At 44.4% G+C, this 18,428-nt stretch overlaps 1 protein-coding gene across 1 annotated transcript in view; it reads right to left on the bottom strand.

The window, feature by feature from the left end:
• The window catches only part of tiam2a (TIAM Rac1 associated GEF 2a), an 82,378-nt gene extending 66,327 nt beyond the window's left edge, over positions 1–16,051 (bottom strand). Inside the window, exon 1 of the mRNA XM_080479863.1 lies at positions 15,861–16,051. The gene's annotated coding sequence lies outside the window, so the exon portion shown is untranslated. The remainder of the gene's footprint in view (positions 1–15,860) is intronic.
• Between the last annotated feature and the right edge of the window lie 2,377 nt (positions 16,052–18,428).

Raw genomic sequence — 18,428 nt, 5'->3', positions numbered from 1 at the left:
AAACAAAAAAAATTCAAACGTTATCTCATCATGCCAAACTGGACCATATGCTCGGAAAACCGGAGCTCCAACTGGCAACGTCTCGCTTTTTATGGTCCATTAAGGGCCGAGGTGTCGATCACAGTCAAGCCAAAGTGAGCATGAATCACTCAGCCAGCGCTCATTACTCAACATTATTCTCTTGACTGTACTTGCCTCTAAATAAGCGACTTTATTCAAGATAAATGGGTTAAAATTCTACATATGGACATGGTAAGGCCCACGGAACCAGGTGTCACCACTGTTTATACATGAGAGTCAGGTCTACTAAAGCCTTAAACTGACAGGCTGAAGCCCGCATGATGCTTTAAGTCAATTAGAGGTACTTCCACCAGTCTGGGCTCGTCTGGTCGGTTTGCTCACTGTGGTCAAGGTTAACAAAGGAGGCGATGCAAAGCAAGCCATTAGTGTCCATTACCTGTTCTAATTTATGTCCTGGTTAAAGTGTTCACGTTCCCACACTGGCCAGGCTGAAAGATCACTGTTGTTAGGAGCAGGAACAGTCAAATAGTCTTTAAATGTGGCTTTTTTTTTTTTTTTTCAATTCAGAAGATCAGTACAGAATTATTTGGGATATTTGTGTTAAAGTCGCTTTTCCTAAGTACCACGTCCAAAGTACCATTAATTAACAAAAAATGTTCATTAATGGTACGTTTGTGCATTACGTGGCAGTGCTTTTTCAGAGTTTTGTCAGTTTTTTTCTTAATTAGTCATTAACAATTGCTCCAGCTTCTCTTGTGTTTTCCATTCAATCTGGCATTTTTCTTAATGGAGAGATTAGACACTGATTTACAAGAGTGAACATGCAATAACTGATTAGATTGCCAACTTTAGTATCCATTCCTGCTAAACAACACAGAGACATTAATGGAATCACATAATAACTGCTGTTTTCTTGTGGCGAGGTAATGTTTAAAAGTTCCATACCGTGCCCTTAAATAAATGCTCGACTCGGCTACAAACGAGTGGGATTATCCCCTCTCCCCCAGATTGGAGGATTAACTTGTTTCAAACAAGCTTTGGGACTGCACTTTTTTATTGGAGTGACCTTTTTGAGGTCTACATCATATATGCATTACACGGCGCAGGAATGCAATTTCCTTCTGTTTAAATGAAAATGAAATGTGATGATTCACCGGAGAGGGTTTTAGTATTCCCATCACACCGCTAGCTGAGCTGGAGTGAGACCGGCATACATCCTCGTCTTTAACCCAGGGGACTGTGGCCAGTCGGCTGGCTGTAGATGGCATGATAAAGCGGCACAGTCTTCAGCGTCAGGTCACGGACCTACATCAGAGCCCTGTAAACACAGCACCACAAGCTGAAGGGCTAAACAAACCATCCATCAGGTGAAATCAACTGTGTTTGGACGTGCCTTGCTGCTTCCAGTGCCTGTGCACATGCATGTTTATGCACTCTCGCCATGCAAATGCGCTCGTGCACTCCCTGCAGCCTCTTAATAGGGACGGATCCCCCTGGCTGTGCTGCTTTAGTAAACACGGCGATGAGCTCACAGACAGAGCGAGCTAATGTAAATCTACACAGAGTAACCATGCTTTGACGTAAGGCTGCTCACGGCTCCTCGCGCTGTATGGAAGGTAACTGATATTATCTATTGAGCTGGCGGCTGATTAGAAGGAGGGTAAATCCTCTGAGCAAGGAATAGGTTATAAATTAAGGGCTGGCAATCAGAGCACTCGTGAAAAAAAAAAAAATGGAAGGTTTATTACTCTGAACCTAAATTGTTTGTTTTATAGAGGCTGGGAAGAGCCTACTCTATCTGTTACTGTTAACGGTGCAAAGAAATCTGAGCTGGACTGTCTGCTCAGCATCCTGAGAGCAGTGATGATGAGCGAGACAGCTGGGGAGCAGCCAAACTCGCACGCACACTTATACTTCCTGGTCTGCCTGTCTGAGATTACTCTGCACATGCACTCAACTCACCAATTCAGATGATTTTTCAGCCAATCGTGGCTCTGCAATTGCTCACTTGGGGGATTAATAAAGGTCTGTCTAATTTAAATATCTTTTGATGAGAAATAAGCCATTTGAGTAATTAAAATAACATTGCTGCCACAAAGATTCTGTATTCTTTACTACAATTCAATCTGACTGAAATATTTTAATTGGAAAATCTGAATATGACTAATGCAATTGATTTTGTTACACTTCGTTGCATTTATACTTTAAAAACAAAATCAAATAGTACCGCTTCAAAAGTAAAGGGAGCTTGGTTTAGACTCTACTGCTGACAGATTACTACCGTATTAAATTATTTCACATAGGGGATCTATAACCTTTATCATATAACCAAATATATAAAATCTTATATATAAGAATATGCATAGTTCTGGATATTGTGGTTGTGTTTTATGTATGGTTTACATGTTCTCCCTATGGATGGGTGGTTTTTCTCTGTGAAGGATATGTGCTCCAGCCGTCCATCACTATAAGCCAGGGATGTCGAAGATATGCCTGCAAGTCAAAATCAGCCCATCAGAGTCAAATCTGGCCCCTGAGACTGCTGTGCAATATGTGGACGTTAACCTGTTTCAATGAAGGTAACTATGTATTAGTGTTGTGGTCAAGCTCGCCTAACCTGAGACCGAGTCAAGAAAAAGACAAGATCAAGTCTTTAAAGTTCAAAGACCAAGACCAGAGCTTCCCAAAGCTTGAATAACGAAAATGGCCTCCAAATTATTGTTTCTCCGTTTGTGTCCAACAGGCTTTTAAAAACACACGAGCCAGCCCCACAGCTGGAGCTGCAACCTCATTTGCATAGATTAAGGTGGTATCTTACTAAAGCTAATCTTTTCACAACAGATACATTTTGCACGGCTTTCATTTGATCAAAACAGCCAATAAACAGCCACACCTGAGGGAACGGGAATTTCCTGCGACCATAAACACCAAGTTATCAGTGTGTGTGTGTTTGTTGGGAAGGGGGGGTGGTGGTTAAGGTCACACTGGATACCTCCTGCAGCTCAGCACACCTACAAACAGGTTTACCACCTGTGGCGAGCCCGTGTCTGTCCCTTTGCATGTCTTCTCGCGCGAAGCATTTAAAGTCTCGACCTACTTACTGTGCCTAAATCTGTGTCAGAGGTCAACGCGCAGTTCACGGGAGTGTACAGATCGCCGCGTGAAACTTGTTTGGACAGCGATGACTGTAACGCACACGAGCGTGTGCATTGTGTGACTTTGTCGCTGCCTCCTTAACATCTTAAGTAGAAACAGATTGACTCTTTCACATCTGGGCAGGCATTCTGTAAAGCCTCACCCGAAAGGAGCCCGAATGGCAAAGGCCAGATTAGCTTTCACTGTTGAATTATCACAAGAAATTAGCCGGGAGCAGTTCTCGAGCCATAATCCACAACAGGTGCTGGACAAAGCGCCGCAGCAGCAGCCGTGTTTGACTAGTGAAGTTAGATAAACGCAAACAACAAAGATAGGCCTGTGCAGCAGGTTCCTCCAGTCACGCGAATGCACGTGAGCTAATTCGATTATGGCACAGAAATCGCTGACAAATCTCTGCAAAACAAACTCTTTTGTCTTGTTCTGTAAAGCGCCTTCCACTCAGGAATGTGACTCGTAAAAAAAAAAAAAAAAAAAAAGGTTGATAACACAGAACAGGGCATCGAGAACACCTCATCCGAGGGCATGGGCAAAACTCAGCTAAGCACTAGCAGCTGTGCCACATGTGGAGCGCTTTTACCAACATGATTTAATTAAGGCCGCAGCCAAACTCATTATTACCCCATCCATACAGGGAGGCTCAAGAATGTCAATGAGGATCACGCTCATTATGCAGTCGTCATGCACTGCGCCCAGAAAGAAACAAGCGCTTTTCACACCATCACAGACAGTAAATCAACTGCGCGTTCCCGGCTGACGCCCTTTCCTTGTCTGACTTTGAGAAATTAGAGGCCGGTGCTTTATTTTGATTTGGTAAAATAAATTCGGCAGTTAATTGAATTATCGTTGGCGGGCAGATGCGGCAAGCCCCCCGGTGACGTCCCAGAGGACGGGGCTAAAGGAATCGACGGGCAGATGCTACGACCACCAGGGGTCACGAAAGGTCAAGCTGTTCCATTACGAAAGGACAAGGGTGGCATTTATTCACAGGCATCTCCTCCTGAGCAGGGTGGGCTTATATGGGGGGGACGGAGAAGGGTACTTAACCCTGGAGGCAAATGGCTGGAAAAACAGACCGTCCACTGTTTCTCTCATTACTGCTGGAAATGCAGCAAATGTTCTGCCCACACCCGAGAAATATGATGTCTAAAAAGGTGAAAGTTGAGAAAAAAAGTTGCAAGAAAAACCAGAGCATATGAGAGAGGACGATCCAGGATTATATCATTGGCTTATGTATTGTGTTGCCTGCTGATGCATATCACACTACTGATGTTAGAATTCAATTGTGAAGACATACAAGGTCATTTCAAAAATGTTGGTCAATTCATGCTTTAAAGGAAAATAGGGGTGTGTGTAACGAAAATGTTTGTTGGACGTAGAAAACTACAAAAAGAAAGTTCTGACCGCATCAAACAATCAAAATGGCAGAAAACGCTGGAGTAAATATTCCAGGCCTGTGGTGGCGCCAGTGAGCAAAGACTCATGGAGTCGCACTGGTTTATTAATCAAAGAAATATCCAGAGAATGTAAACATTTAATGTAAAACATACAGCATGCTCAGTAGCTTCTGTCGCACGAACAAAACCCTTTAATCTGACATTGTTGCGTCGTTGGTTTGCAGGGTTAGTGCATCATGTTGGGCTACGACGTTCTGGGATTTTCACCTCTAAAGATGGAGACGGTGAGTGAGAGTGTTCAAGATTTATACGGTTTCGGTCTCTGACAACGCCGGCTTCATGTGAACGGAACACGTATCTGATGAGAGCCTTGTGAGGAAACACCTAAACCGGGCTCTGATGTGGACAGAGCTTGAACCTCTGATTTACAGAAACCCAAACACTGGTGGACCCGCAAACTCTCATGAACATAGAAAAGCGGGACCATTAAAATAAACCAGATCTGCTGTAAAGAACAGGGACTATCCTATTCTAGTTTTCTTTATTATGTACAGATTTAAGTTCGCAGGAAAGTCCTCTTTTTCCACAAGGATGTTCTGGAGCTCAGCTTGGGAAGCAACATTATGAGGAATTGACATGCCCAATGTAATGTCCCAACATTTAAGATTGTGTATGTATACTATATATTATTTTTTCTTCCTCTTCCAATGATCCAAGAGAGAAACCCTAACCTCAAGGCCATACAATAACAGAAAAGATTGGGGAATGGGGTGTTCTGATAAAACGGACTGCCAGCACTATTACACTGCGGCCCACTTTAACCAGCAACTGCCACCACAGAGGCAGACAGCGGTCTGAACAATCCAGCCTGAGCTGACTTGTCTGCAGTCTGTGTAGCTTTCAGACGACATCAAAGTGGTTCTGGTGGAGGCAGCAACGAGAAGATGATACAACAGTTTTTGCGCGACGTAAAAATCTACCGCGGCCTCAGACTCCTGTGGCTAGCCAGAGCGTATCGCCTGGCTTGCCAGAAAGAGGCCCAGACATTGAGCCCGATGATATGGATGCTGGTAAGAGATTGGAAAGAATGAGAGAGCAGTCATCCAGCTTGTTAAATTACTCGCCGTCTTCGAAAGGAAAAGCCTATAGCGCTGTATGATGGCATAATTAGCAAAAGCAGAAGGGCACGTCTGCAAACGAGCGCGAGCACCAACACAGCACCCCCGGTTAGGACACACACACGCGTGTAATCATCGTCTTCGGAAAAAGCTGCCCACTGACTAATGGCTTGCCGTCTTTTGGGCCACACTGGAGGGCCAATTAAGCGCGCAAGGCAATGAAAAACAAAAAGGGGGAAATGTGCTAATTAAAGTTTCCGCTGATTAAAATCAAAATCTCCTCGACTACAAATCAACATATGAATCACGGAGTAGAAGGGAGAACACAGGAAGAAATGATACACGATGCTAATAATACAACATGACTGCGTAAGTAGGAGCGTTCAGCCAAGCTCCTTGAACTGTTACAATCATCTCAACCGTCAGGAAAACCCAGTTCCTGCCATTTTTCGAGTCTGTTATTATTAGCTTGAGGCCGGGCAAGCCCGCGCAGACCTACGAGCTGTAAAATATTGTTATTAGTATAAAAAGAATGAAAACCTCAAGTTTCCAGTGGAGCTGATTTCTCCACGCGAGCAGACCACAGGGCTTGCCGCTGGAGACGAAACCGCTCGCTCGTGCGCACACAAAATTACTACAGAGGAGCCGGACGAGCGGCTAAAGAGACAAGAATGGTTTTCAAAATAACTTCAAGAGCGTATGGCGGTTATTAAAGTCAATCATTTCACAGCCTCTGCCTGGCAGAATCAGACATTTGGACAGAGGAAATTGGCAGCCACCAATATAAACTGTCACAGTGTGTAAAAAAGAAGCAGCTTGAGCAAAGTCCCCTGAGGCAAAATAAAGGAAAACTTTCTAGCCGGTGGTTGGTGCGAACGCAGAAGATGAAGCGCAAAAACCTCGACGCCAAAGTGAATCCGCAGCATGTCAGCGGGTTGAGTGACACAACATCAGCCACCTATTAGTCACCAGTCAGGGCGTGCTCCTCGGATCAGTAACCTCATGAGACTGTGAATAAATGATTTCACCCTCCAAAGGGGAAATGATTTATAATGAATGACTTCACCGGGTTCACTTTACACCAGATCCTGTCAAACGCAAGGCGAATATCAATTGCTATATAAAAGGAAGAGTAGGGGGAGAAGGGGGGGAATGTTTGGTGTAGAAAAATGCAACATCCTTGAAAGGGGTGTTTCAAAATGCTTGGAGGCAGAATCCTACCATGAAAGCAGGTGAGTTAAAAGATCAAACCGCTCCGTTTGTGAGAGCCAACACACTTCATCCACGTGGATGATGGGAGACTTTTGAGAGACACTTCTTGTTGTTCAGCTGAAAAGAATGCGAGCCGATTGGCTTCCATACAACATGTGTGCCACGCTGGACTTGCATACTTCAGCAGTGACTTCCTCCAGAACACGAACACGAACACACACACACACACACACACACACACACACACACACACACACACACACACACACACACACACACACACACACACACACACACACACACACACACACACACACACACACACACACACACACACACACACACACACACACACACACACACACACACACACACACACACACACACACACACACACACACACACACACACACACACACAAAGAGGATGTGGACATCCCTTGCAGCTGTGAGTCAGTCGCTCCACTTCTAACCGCACAGAAACTGTCTAAACTGTAGACATTATGCGCTCGCACATCCTCCACGTCCAGGGAGATCCATCTGGAAAAGCCGACATAAGTCCTGCTGAGTGCATCAAACCACCTGGGATGTTTGAGAGGTTGTGTGAGATGACCCACAGTCGCTCCTGTTCCAGTTATGGTTTGAAGTGTCACAATGAAAACAAAGAATGAGGTTGGGATTGGTGACATGGTGGATGAATGGTTGGGCCATATATCATATGGGTTAGAATTCCCTGAGCAGCAGGTCAGATCTTTAGAGCAGGTCAGGAAGTGAATGATGTGCTTACAATTGCACTTGGAAATTAACTAAGTCAAGGAACAAGACTGCACGACATTAAGCTTTGTTCACTCTTCATACAGAATTATAAACTACAGGCTTGAAACCACCAACATCAATGCAATGACATTAAAGTCACAAACACTAAGGCTGTCTTTACATGACAACTTTTCAAGTGAAAACGGATAGTTTTGCGCTTTACTTCAGGAAAGTTTCACGTTTACACGACGCCATTTTGAAAACTATGTCTGTTTACACGGAAACGGGAAAAACACCAAAAGCGATGTTAGTATGTCAGGTCATGAGTTGGCGCTATTGTTTGTTTTTGTGATTAAACCACACATACATGCATGCAGAGAACAATGCACTAGAAACATTAACAATAGCAAGTACACAGACATTCGTATTGACAGACAATGAAGTTGGATTGCTGTTCAGAGCGACACTCACTGGCAGTGACACTGGCAGTCATCACACTCTGGTAGCGGCCATTGCTGTTGTCCATCTATTTGCACATGTGCAGAAGAACTATTTACTACGGCCCTGGTGTGCACGACAGTGACAGCGTTTCAAAAAAGTGGAATTTTCCACCATTTCCATGGAAACAGAGTTGGAGTGTTTTTAGAAGCTTCCACCTTGGGAGCTGTTTTCAAGAAGTTGCAGTTTCAGTGACAGTTGTCGTGTAAACGGGGCTTAAGCTTGATCGCACTTGATTACTAATCTATGTAACCTGCATCTTTCCCCAAGAATACTGGTCTTCACTCCAGTATCAGCACACTGGGGTAAATCAGAACACTCAACCGCAATAACCAAGCAAGAAATCCAGCAGTCTCCAGTGAATAAATAAACAATATATTCTTATCTACTAGAGCCACTGAGATGTAAGGGCGGTTGGACAGAAGAACCAGGAGTTGATCAGTGAGTCTATAAATCAAGCAGTTAACTTGTGTGGCTCAGGCGTCTTTAATAACATTAGGATTCAGCTGTGGACAAAGTGGGACACAGCTTCTCCAATGACACTTAAATGTCAAATACCATTAATAGCCACCGTTTTTGCCTCTTCTCATGCGAGTGTGCCCGCTGGTTATACAGTATACAGGAGCCTAATCAACCAGTTAACCCACATCTCCTAACATCACCATGTTTGGAGATCCGGCTTCAATGTACGGGTCTTTCAGCAAGACATTTTCAAACTTTGACATAACTGTGAACCGACTTCAACTCAACTGCTGAAATTTATTTAAAAAGTGGCATTTGTGAGGCATCCTGGTGGTATCTCCTCTGACCCGTATATGGAGGAAGACGTATTAATATTGCACAAGTGTCCCAAGGTGCAGCAAGCTGAGCAGTGACCTGTCTGCATGACTTGGCTTGAGCCCCCAGAAGTAACAGCTACCAACAATACTGACCTTGACTTTTGTATTGTTTGGCAACAGTAAGATATGATTGATTTATTTTAGTTTCTTTTGGTACAAATCTGCCATAACTAGGAAGACATCGGGTGAAGCTAAAAGTATCTAAACATTGAATGAAAAACAGACTGTGCAGGGCTTTCTGGGTAGTAAAATCCAGACGCTATTTGATCCACCTGCACCCATCAGCTGTGAAAAATCACACCAGCAGTGGCTTAAGTTGCCAAGGTGTCAGGAAGAGCTTGCCAAGCATTAAGTTAGTCCTCTCCGGTCAGAGAAAGTGAGCCCTGGCTGAAACTGCTCTTATGCAACATCCGAGCAGAGATCATGTCTTGGCATAAGCAGAGCAAACAGAACAAGCGGCGAGAGAAAATCTTATTCAACTATAGTGAGGAGTCCAGAAAGGTTACTTAGTCTTAGGGCGTCCAGAGAGTGCTGCAAAAATAAGCAAGCCCACACACAGGCCTGACTACTGCATCCTGGGCGATACACCACTTTACTTTGGCTTACATTAAGGATGTGATGCATGTTTTACACCATTTTGCTGCAGTTTCACAGGCGTGGACTGCAAAAGCTGATCCAAATGATAAAATGTTCCTACAGCTACTGTTTTTCCCCCCTTATCTTGAGATGTGTTACAATGAGGTCCTTCACTCACACACCCTTTTCCCTTTAACAACGGAGCCCTGTCAGCCAAATAAGCCTTGACGATGATATCGCCTCAGGAAACAGGTTATTTAGATACATTTGCCTGTTTGAAAGAAAGAAAAAAAAAAAAAAAAAGTCTTTCAAAGAAGCTTTAATTGAGCATGTCCACTGTGTGGATTCCAAGGACCTAAAGCAATCAGGATCCCAGTCTCTGTTTACCGTGGCGGAACGCCAAATGACTGAACCAACATGGCAAAGGACCTGAAGACTGAGAAGTGGAGAAAAGAGCTTATCTCCCCCCCGAGATCAAACCATCGACGGTTCAGGCGGGGAGGGTGCCGGACAGGGAGAGGAGCGCTAATGAGCCTGAAAATGTTCCCTGACCAAACACGAACATTACAGGCCACCGAAGACCCTCCAAAAGGCACTTCACGTCTGTCACAAAGCCCAGGAAACCGCACGGATGCGGGCAGAGCGTGTACCACGCAGTTCAGTGGAGCGAGCTCCTGAGCAAGCAGAAGAAGGGAAACAACATCAATATCATGTAAGGGTGCCGCAATTTTGTGCTCTAATGACTGATATGTGGGCTGCTGAAGGTGAGACTGTGATGAATGGACTGAAGGATACGTATAGATGCATGTATGGTCAGTGATGGATTTATGTGCATCACAACATTTATTCCCATCTGCGCTTAGTAATGTTGTAAAAACAAGATTTATGATTTACCGTCTTCTGGAAAATGAAAAAAATAAAAAATAAAAATAAAAAAACTCTCCAGGATAGTGACTGGACAATGGTATGATGCAGAACCGGAGACATTTCTAGCTTTCTTCAGAAGCAAAAACAAAGTCCATCTCCACCCACTGATGAGCAGGTGGGATGTGCTGGAGTAAATGTCTACTTACAATTTGCTCCATCCATCATGGGGAGACAATGCAAGACACATGGCGCCAAGCGAACATCACCGCACCGAGTACTTTGAGCCGGTAGCGCCAGCTGTGTTTGCCTTTCCGATAGAGGCATGGATCGTAAGTGGGACCTTATGGCTACCGGACCGAGCTAGGGCAGATCAATCACAATTTCTATTGTTGTAGGGGTTGACCTGTAAGCAGGCTTAAAGTAAAGGGGGTGGGGGTGCAGAATGGGGCATTTCCATACAAACGGGGCTGTTGATTGCCTGATGAATGTGCCACCACACATCATGTTTGAAGAAGGCACGGATGTAAATACGGGGTTTTGCTGCACACATCACAGATGTGATTAAATTTGACTGTAATTTGAACAGTAGTATACACGCAGCACCGATGTTGAGCAAGAATACATTTCTGAGCATAAAAGATCAAACAAAGCTCCAGTCTGGGTTTTTTCTGCAGCAGAGCGATTCTGGAGACGTCAAGTCCCATAAGTGGATCAATACACCTCCAAAAAGCTTTTGTGCACACAGCTTCCGCTCTTTTCCATTCTTCATACAATTTAGATAATCAAACTATTTCTTGAATATCTCCAGGACGTAAATCACTTGGTCGGGTATAAAGTGCTGAGACAGCACCTCCACCAGACTGAAATATTGTATGTCGTCTGGAAAGCTCACAGGAATTACATGCACTGCTACTCAACTGCCGCCATGGGAGCCCTTTTCCTGCACGTGCTCCCAATCGCCGCATGATTTATGCCGCCATCAATAAAAGAGCTGTAACGGCGTGTCTCGCAGTTATTTTTTTGGGGGGTTAATGAAAGTCTGAATCACAAAAGAAGTGGTCTGGCTCTTGTTAAAGTGCTCCCTCACCCCGTTCTTCACCGACACCCCAATCATCCGCTGGGTAACTGCAATGCATCGTTTCACACAGTGTCAAAAGCGCCAGTCTTCACTGAATCTTCATTGTATTTGTGAAGCTCGGAGGCCATACTTTAGCAGGTGACTCAGAAGCGGTTCGGGTCCGTGCATTAATCTCCTCAAAGGGCCGGGGCGCCACCGACGATGAGAAGGGGCATGAATGGGCGCATCGGTTCAGCCGGGGCGTCGCTCTGCTGAGCTGGACAGAAGGTTCCTGTACATGCAGCAGAGCGGGGGATCTCGAGCCGGAGCGCACACAGAAAAGTGCAGCTGACTGAACAAATCCCTCAAAGTGGCTGCGAGTGTGTCCAACAACGGTTGGCCAGAGCATAACAAGTTAAATTGAGAATCACTGAATTATGCAGCACACAAGGTACACAGTGTCTCCCGCCGGGTGCTTTTCTTGTAGTCCCGTTATTATTTTTGTCCAAAAGTGCCACTACAATACAGAAAGGGTAGCGTCAGTCAGTGTTTGTGTTGGTTTAGGCTCCCCAACTGGTAGTTGGACTCATCCAGACGAAGGTCAAAGCCACAGGCATATTTGCCTTGGGGTCGGCATCTCGGCAAGCAAATGAGAAGCCTCGGCCAAGACGCTGTCAACACCAGCTTTTAGCTCACCTGCTTTTTATAGCAGCCACTCCAGACGCCGTCGAACATACGCTACCACCAAACACGCTGGAGGCCAAATATAATCCCAACCACAACAGTAAGGAAATAGTAACACACAGGGCCACCATTACACCTCCTCAATTTACTGAAAAAAGAAGCGCGGAGACAACATTCGATTGTGATCTCGGAAGTCAAAATGGCCTCGAAATGACTTGTCCATTAGAAATCCTTTAGTCTCCATCATGTGGATCCCCTGTGGTCTTCCCCAAGCGGGGCCCCGCTACCTAAAGACAGTGAAAGGCCTTCATTCCGTGTGACAATAAGCACAGACGTTACCCGTGCCTGATAAGTCACATGCACGCCACCTTATATGGAGAAAAATGTGGCGGGGAAGAAGACATGAAACATTGGCGTTTCTCAGCCGGCGAGCTTCAGAATTAACGACGACCGGGCGCGCTCGCGCACAGCCCGCGGAGAAGGAAACGACTCCAAGCGTCCCGGCCGATGAGGAGGAAGCCGCTCCCGCAAAGCATCAAAGCAGCAGAGATAAGAGGAGTCAACAGTGAGGCTGTTGTTCTTTACACAACTTTACAAAGCAACACACGGCGTATCAAGTGACATCAAAACAGATTGTTTTCATGAGGGAAGTTCCAGCGGTAATTATGTCACAGCTTCACAATGTTACTGGAGCCCTCAAGACTTAAATTAGGCGGGCGAGGAGCCGCCTGTGAAGCAACTCTGTGCCACCCAAAGAGAAAAGATGGTAGCTGTGCGTCCTCCTACTTCTTTCTTTTTTTTTTGCTGATAAACAACTTTGACAAGAGACGAGCCTGCCAGGCAAGAAGCATAACTCGTAACTCGTGGCACACAAAGGGAAAACAAGCGAAAGCATCACATGTTTTCCACTAAGAGGAAATTACGCAGGCCACACTCAATCAGCATCAGTCTGGTTCGAGACCCTGGTTCCAAACCGAGGAAAAACAGAATAGTAAAAACATAATGTTCCTTGTGGAGAAGCTTTCTTTTTTTTTTTTTTTTTCCTTTTTGAGCCACAAAAATGCAAAACCGCAAAGGCCAAACTATGCACATGGTGCTTCTGACCCAGGGCTTTTTTTTGTTTCTGATCTCTCGCTAAAACAAACAGTGCACACACATGAAAACAAGGGAGATTATGAAAGTAAATAACTTTTCTTCTTTATACTCCATTAAACCAATTACACAGCATGTTCCTGCTGCGGAGAACTAAACACAAACAAGTGTGTATCTTTGGGATCTTACGGCGGGTTACAGAGTGTGTGTGTGTGTGTGTGTGGGGGAGGGGGGGGGGGGGGGGCGCAGTAGGAAAAATCTGGTGGTTGGGGGGAAGCCTTTTCCCAGCACCAATTCTTCCAGGTTACCTGGTACGTGAGGAACCAGGACATGCGCCTCCCCTAACACTGTTCTCGTGTTCGCACGTGTTCGTGTCAATACACGCAAAAGACCTCTCATCCTAGTAACGGCATCACTTCCAACCAACAAGCAACACTGTAGTAGAGCTCTACGCACGAGTCATTGAATCGGATACATATACATATATACAATTCTAGATGATCCAAAAATAACTTTGTTTTCACTAACAGGTCACACTGAGGGCAGCCATCTTGAAACCAAAACTCAGGGTCCTGAAGCTGTCCTGAGTTTAAAGTTACTCTACCAATTCTATTCATTTTTTATTTTTTTAAATATACTTCCCATAAAAGGTTTCACTTCTGCACGGAGAATAAACAATTACAATAAAACAAGACCATCACCACTCATTTCCACAAATTTCCAACCCGCAGTGGCCTAAATCGATCACATCAAAGCGGCTATGTTTCCAAACAAAGCAGAATTTGTTGCCGTCAAACGGTTTGTATGTTTTGCAAACTGACGTCACCTTCAGAAACCTGCCCAATCAACATTTGAACAATTGAGCCTAAACAAAAGCCAGACTTTCTCAAAGAAAGACCAGTCGACCCACCGTCTTAAATGTTGTGAAACTGACCATTGATGGGGGTTTTTTTCAGTTGCAAATCAAGATCTCGCGAGATTGTATACAGACAGGATCTGGAGCACACGATGCAAACTTTGGGAGTTTCCGTGACGCTAAAATGTCAACAGACCCGTGGATGCGTCGCAAAATTTAAATGTTGGGTTTACGTGTTTGTATGAATGTAATGACGAATCTTCTTCAGAACGGTATTAACAGCGTTCGAGATATTAGAGATGTACATCAACAACTAAAACGGAGTCCTAAACGTTTTCTTATTTCCCGTGTGGATTCTGATAGAGTAACTTTAACGTGGGACTACAGGGCGGAAGGAGGCGGCTCTTGCATTACTTCCAATCGGACTCCCAAAGTGAGAAGCAAATAGATATACGACTATTATCTATGATATCAATGCATGACGTTTTCGAAATGGAATATTTTAAATGTAGCGGACAGGAAAAATATGGATTATTAAGCTTTTGTGCAAAGGGGAAGCGTAGTACTCATTACAATTGCAGACTATGCATCAAGCATTTAACTTGCTTTTTATTGCCCATGGAGTTCTACAATAATATCTCAACACGTGGGAGACAGATTGTGGGTCAAACTCTGTAAGAAGTATATTGCACAAGTACACACAACACCAGTTGCAATAATCATTAGTCACACTAATTACCAGATCAAGACTGGACCTCTGTGCCAACATATGGCAGCAAGGTTATTGGACAGACTCCAACAAGAGGCATCACCCAGATCAATGAGCAGTCCAGTCAAACATTAGCCTGTGCTTTTATTATCATTACAGCCCTTTTTTTGTGAATAGCGTGCAAAGGTAGCAGGCCAGCCTGACTGACAGCTCCCCTGTGTGTGATGCATTGTTGCCATGACGGAGGGCCTTGAAAAGCCAAAAGGCACCGCATCCCGGGGCCCCCTTTCCTCCTCATCCATACAGAATCTGTTAGTTCTGGGCTGGCCCTCCTCTCCATGGGGTCCCGGGACCCTTTTGTTGCTTCTGTGTGCCGCTAGAGAGCCCTTCCACCCCAGCACACTGCCAGACAACAATACAAGTGGAGGGTAAATCACAGCCCAAACCACATCAGAGCATCGCCAGGCGCTTAGAGGAAGGAGCGAGTCTCCCAATCGCTCCGCTCATAAATCAGTGGGCAGAAAGACGCAATAAGCAGCCTGTCCAACCCTGCTGGGGGCTCCGGTTTAAACATGTGTACACTCTTCATTGACACACTGTGTCACAAAGAATTACGTTCCCATGGGTTTGAGGAGGAATGTGTATTTTAGCAAAGCACCTGAACGCAGCACTCTCACTGACAGCTTTAATATCTGATAACTACATAAAAAGGTGACGGGTCAATCAGTATTATTATACTGCTTTTCAAACAAGGGTCGAAACTAACAGTACAACTTATAACACTCATTTCCAAAGGGCTTTTAGTCACACAGCTGCTGCCACTCTGCACATATTACATTAAAAAACAATGAGTCATAGAGAAGTCGATGGGAAATCAATGTAGGACATCCCAAAACTTTTCTCCAACAGAGAAAAACAGTCAGAGCTGAGTTTAATTGGGAATTCAAGATGCGCGTAAAAAGCGCAGGAAGGAGCGGAGTCCTTTAAAAGCAGCGTGACTGTGGAGGAAGTTCGCCTGCAACTTACCCGGCTTAATATTTCCTCTCAAGAAGCGCTACTTCCCCGCAGCATGCACATTGCCCCCTTCCTCCGAGCCTTCGGATTGAACGCCGTCGCATTAACACGAGGGCTAAAAGGCGGATTGCTTTCTCCTTCTTTGTTTTTCCTTTTTCCTGCGAGTCCCTCTGTTTCCAGAGCAGACGATCCCGGGACGGAGCGCCAAGAGACTGCGGACTCCTCCCAGACAATGTGGGGTTAAACTCCTCCTTCCCACGGACACAGAGAAGGGAGAAGGGGGAAGGAGGAGGGGGGCTCAGCGCTTCGACACAACATGGAGAATGACCAGCCCGATCGTTAATAAAGCCTAAATTAATGCGGGTGTTTCCAAACGGTGGCTCGTGGGCATTTTCTCGGGTTTTTTACGCACAGTAGTTTCATTCATAAAAAGAGCTCCGTTGATGTAAAACACGCGGAGTTCAATTCAGCTCGTGAAAAAAAAAGAAAGTGTCTCCTCTTGTCTAAATAAAGAAAATATAATTATTTTTCTCCACTTTTGTCTCTGTGGTTTAGAACTCCAACATGAAGATGCTGGTTAATGCAGCTTCACGAGAGGCTTCACACTAGAAAAATTCTGTTTTCAGTGTTGAAGAATGAAAACTGGCCTTGTTTACATGAAAAAGATCAACTGCAAACTGCATTGTTGTTGTTTTTTTTAAAAAAGCTTTGCCTTCAGAAATCAATATTTTGTCTTCCTCCCACAGACAATACCACCTAAAAGCATAACAACAGTGTCATTTATCACTAGTTGGAGCTGCGTGCACACTCAGGCCCAGCTTCACTGCATGTGCACTACTCAACATTTCGAAGCAAGAAAAACATTGCAAGTCTGGAACACAGTTTTTTCCACATCATTCAGGAACTCAAACGCTGAAGCATCTGGAAAGCACCATGATGGTGCATTCATAAGTATATTGATTTGTAAAGAGGAGGACATATGATCCGGTTTCGAGACGCTTGAGTGGTTCTCCAAGTGTATTCAAAGGCGCATTATAATATTAATGCATTCAAAGTGCTCTGTGCGAATAGAAAATTCACTCAGGCCTATATAACAGAAAGGATATCTCTCTTTAACCAAATACACAAATTCAAATAGGCTTCCAAGATGTTACTCAACTTGCATTATTAGGCTTGGAAAATTCTGTCTTCCACAATTAATGGTACCAAAATAAGTTATAAATCTCTGGAACAAAATGATAATCGAAATAATTCCTCATTTATATAGAAAAAATAAATAAAGATTATGTCTTCAAGTCTTACTGGACAAATAAACACATTTAACAGTTTTGCTTTGCTTTAGGTTTTTCTTTGAGAGCTCTGAGGTCTCTGCCCTATTTGTTTCACACCACGTGGCGTACCCCACCTCCTGGTCGTACCAACCAGGGTGTCAAATAGGGACGTTTTTCTTTAAAACGCAGCACCATATTTAAAATTGTTTATATATTTTCGTGTGCAAACTTCACTAAGTGTGTGTGTGTGGATGGATGTATGAATGTGCGTCTCGTGTTGTTTTGCTCATGTCCTCTGGTACAGGTTGATGTAACCAGATTGTTGATTGTATTGTATTATTAAAAATCAATAAACATATTTAAAAAAAAAAAAAACGCAGCACCAGCGGTTTGAAGCATATCTTCAAGGGGACGTCTGCTCCCTCTGAAAAGCCCCTCGTACAGGACACGTACCACTCGCGTCTCAACTGGAATCCATTCACAGACTTCAAACTGTTGGGTGTCTATGGATCTAAAAAGCTGATAATAGTATCTTTTCATTTAAAATGTATCAGGACATATGAGGAAATTCGACATTCAATATGAGGAAAAAACCCAGACTTGTATGTATTTTGCGGGATTGTGAAAAATGGAACCACAGAGACTTGGTAGTTATGTATCTACAACAATCCATAACACAATGATGTACCCTGTTAGGTTTTATCACTTCAATAAAGTTCTGTCTAATCTAATCTAATTCTGGATTATCTTTGCCTCGTTATCACTGAATTTGAGCATAACGTCCCGGGGCAGCCCTTCACCTGTTACATTTCATGCTCTGAGCTTCTCAGGTCGCTGCCACGCGGACAATTGACGTGACAAAGCAGAATGATAAGAAAACAGGTATGTCCTCCTCAAACGATCAGACAACATGTCAGTGGTGACAATGGCTGTTTCTTTCAGCAGAATGCCTGTTCCTCCCTTTCATTTTCTCTGAAACATTCTCAGCATACCTCCTTTCCGGCCGGTACAGTGGTCACGATGGCCACACCTTCCCCCTTACGTCGCTCTCAGACCCATCTGCCTATCAGCCGCTTCCTAATGATCACTGTGGGGGGGGTTGATGATTCCTATCTGTCTTGTAACAGCAGATACTGTTTGGCTCAGCTCCTTTCATCGCAGACCGATCAGGGTTAGCCCACACAACAAGCAGCCTTTCATCCCTTCAGCTGGATATAACCAAGAGGATTTAAGCTGGGCATATTGTTTTGGAATCAGCACATCTCATTGTGAATCTCCAGGAGTACCATGCAGTCAAATTAGGTCGAGG

The sequence above is a fragment of the Lipophrys pholis genome (genome assembly GCF_963383615.2).
Source record: "Lipophrys pholis genome assembly, chromosome: 14".
NCBI lineage: Eukaryota > Metazoa > Chordata > Actinopteri > Blenniiformes > Blenniidae > Lipophrys > Lipophrys pholis.
Note: the sequence above shows the minus strand (reverse complement) of the source record. Positions and strands in the feature narration are given on the sequence as shown.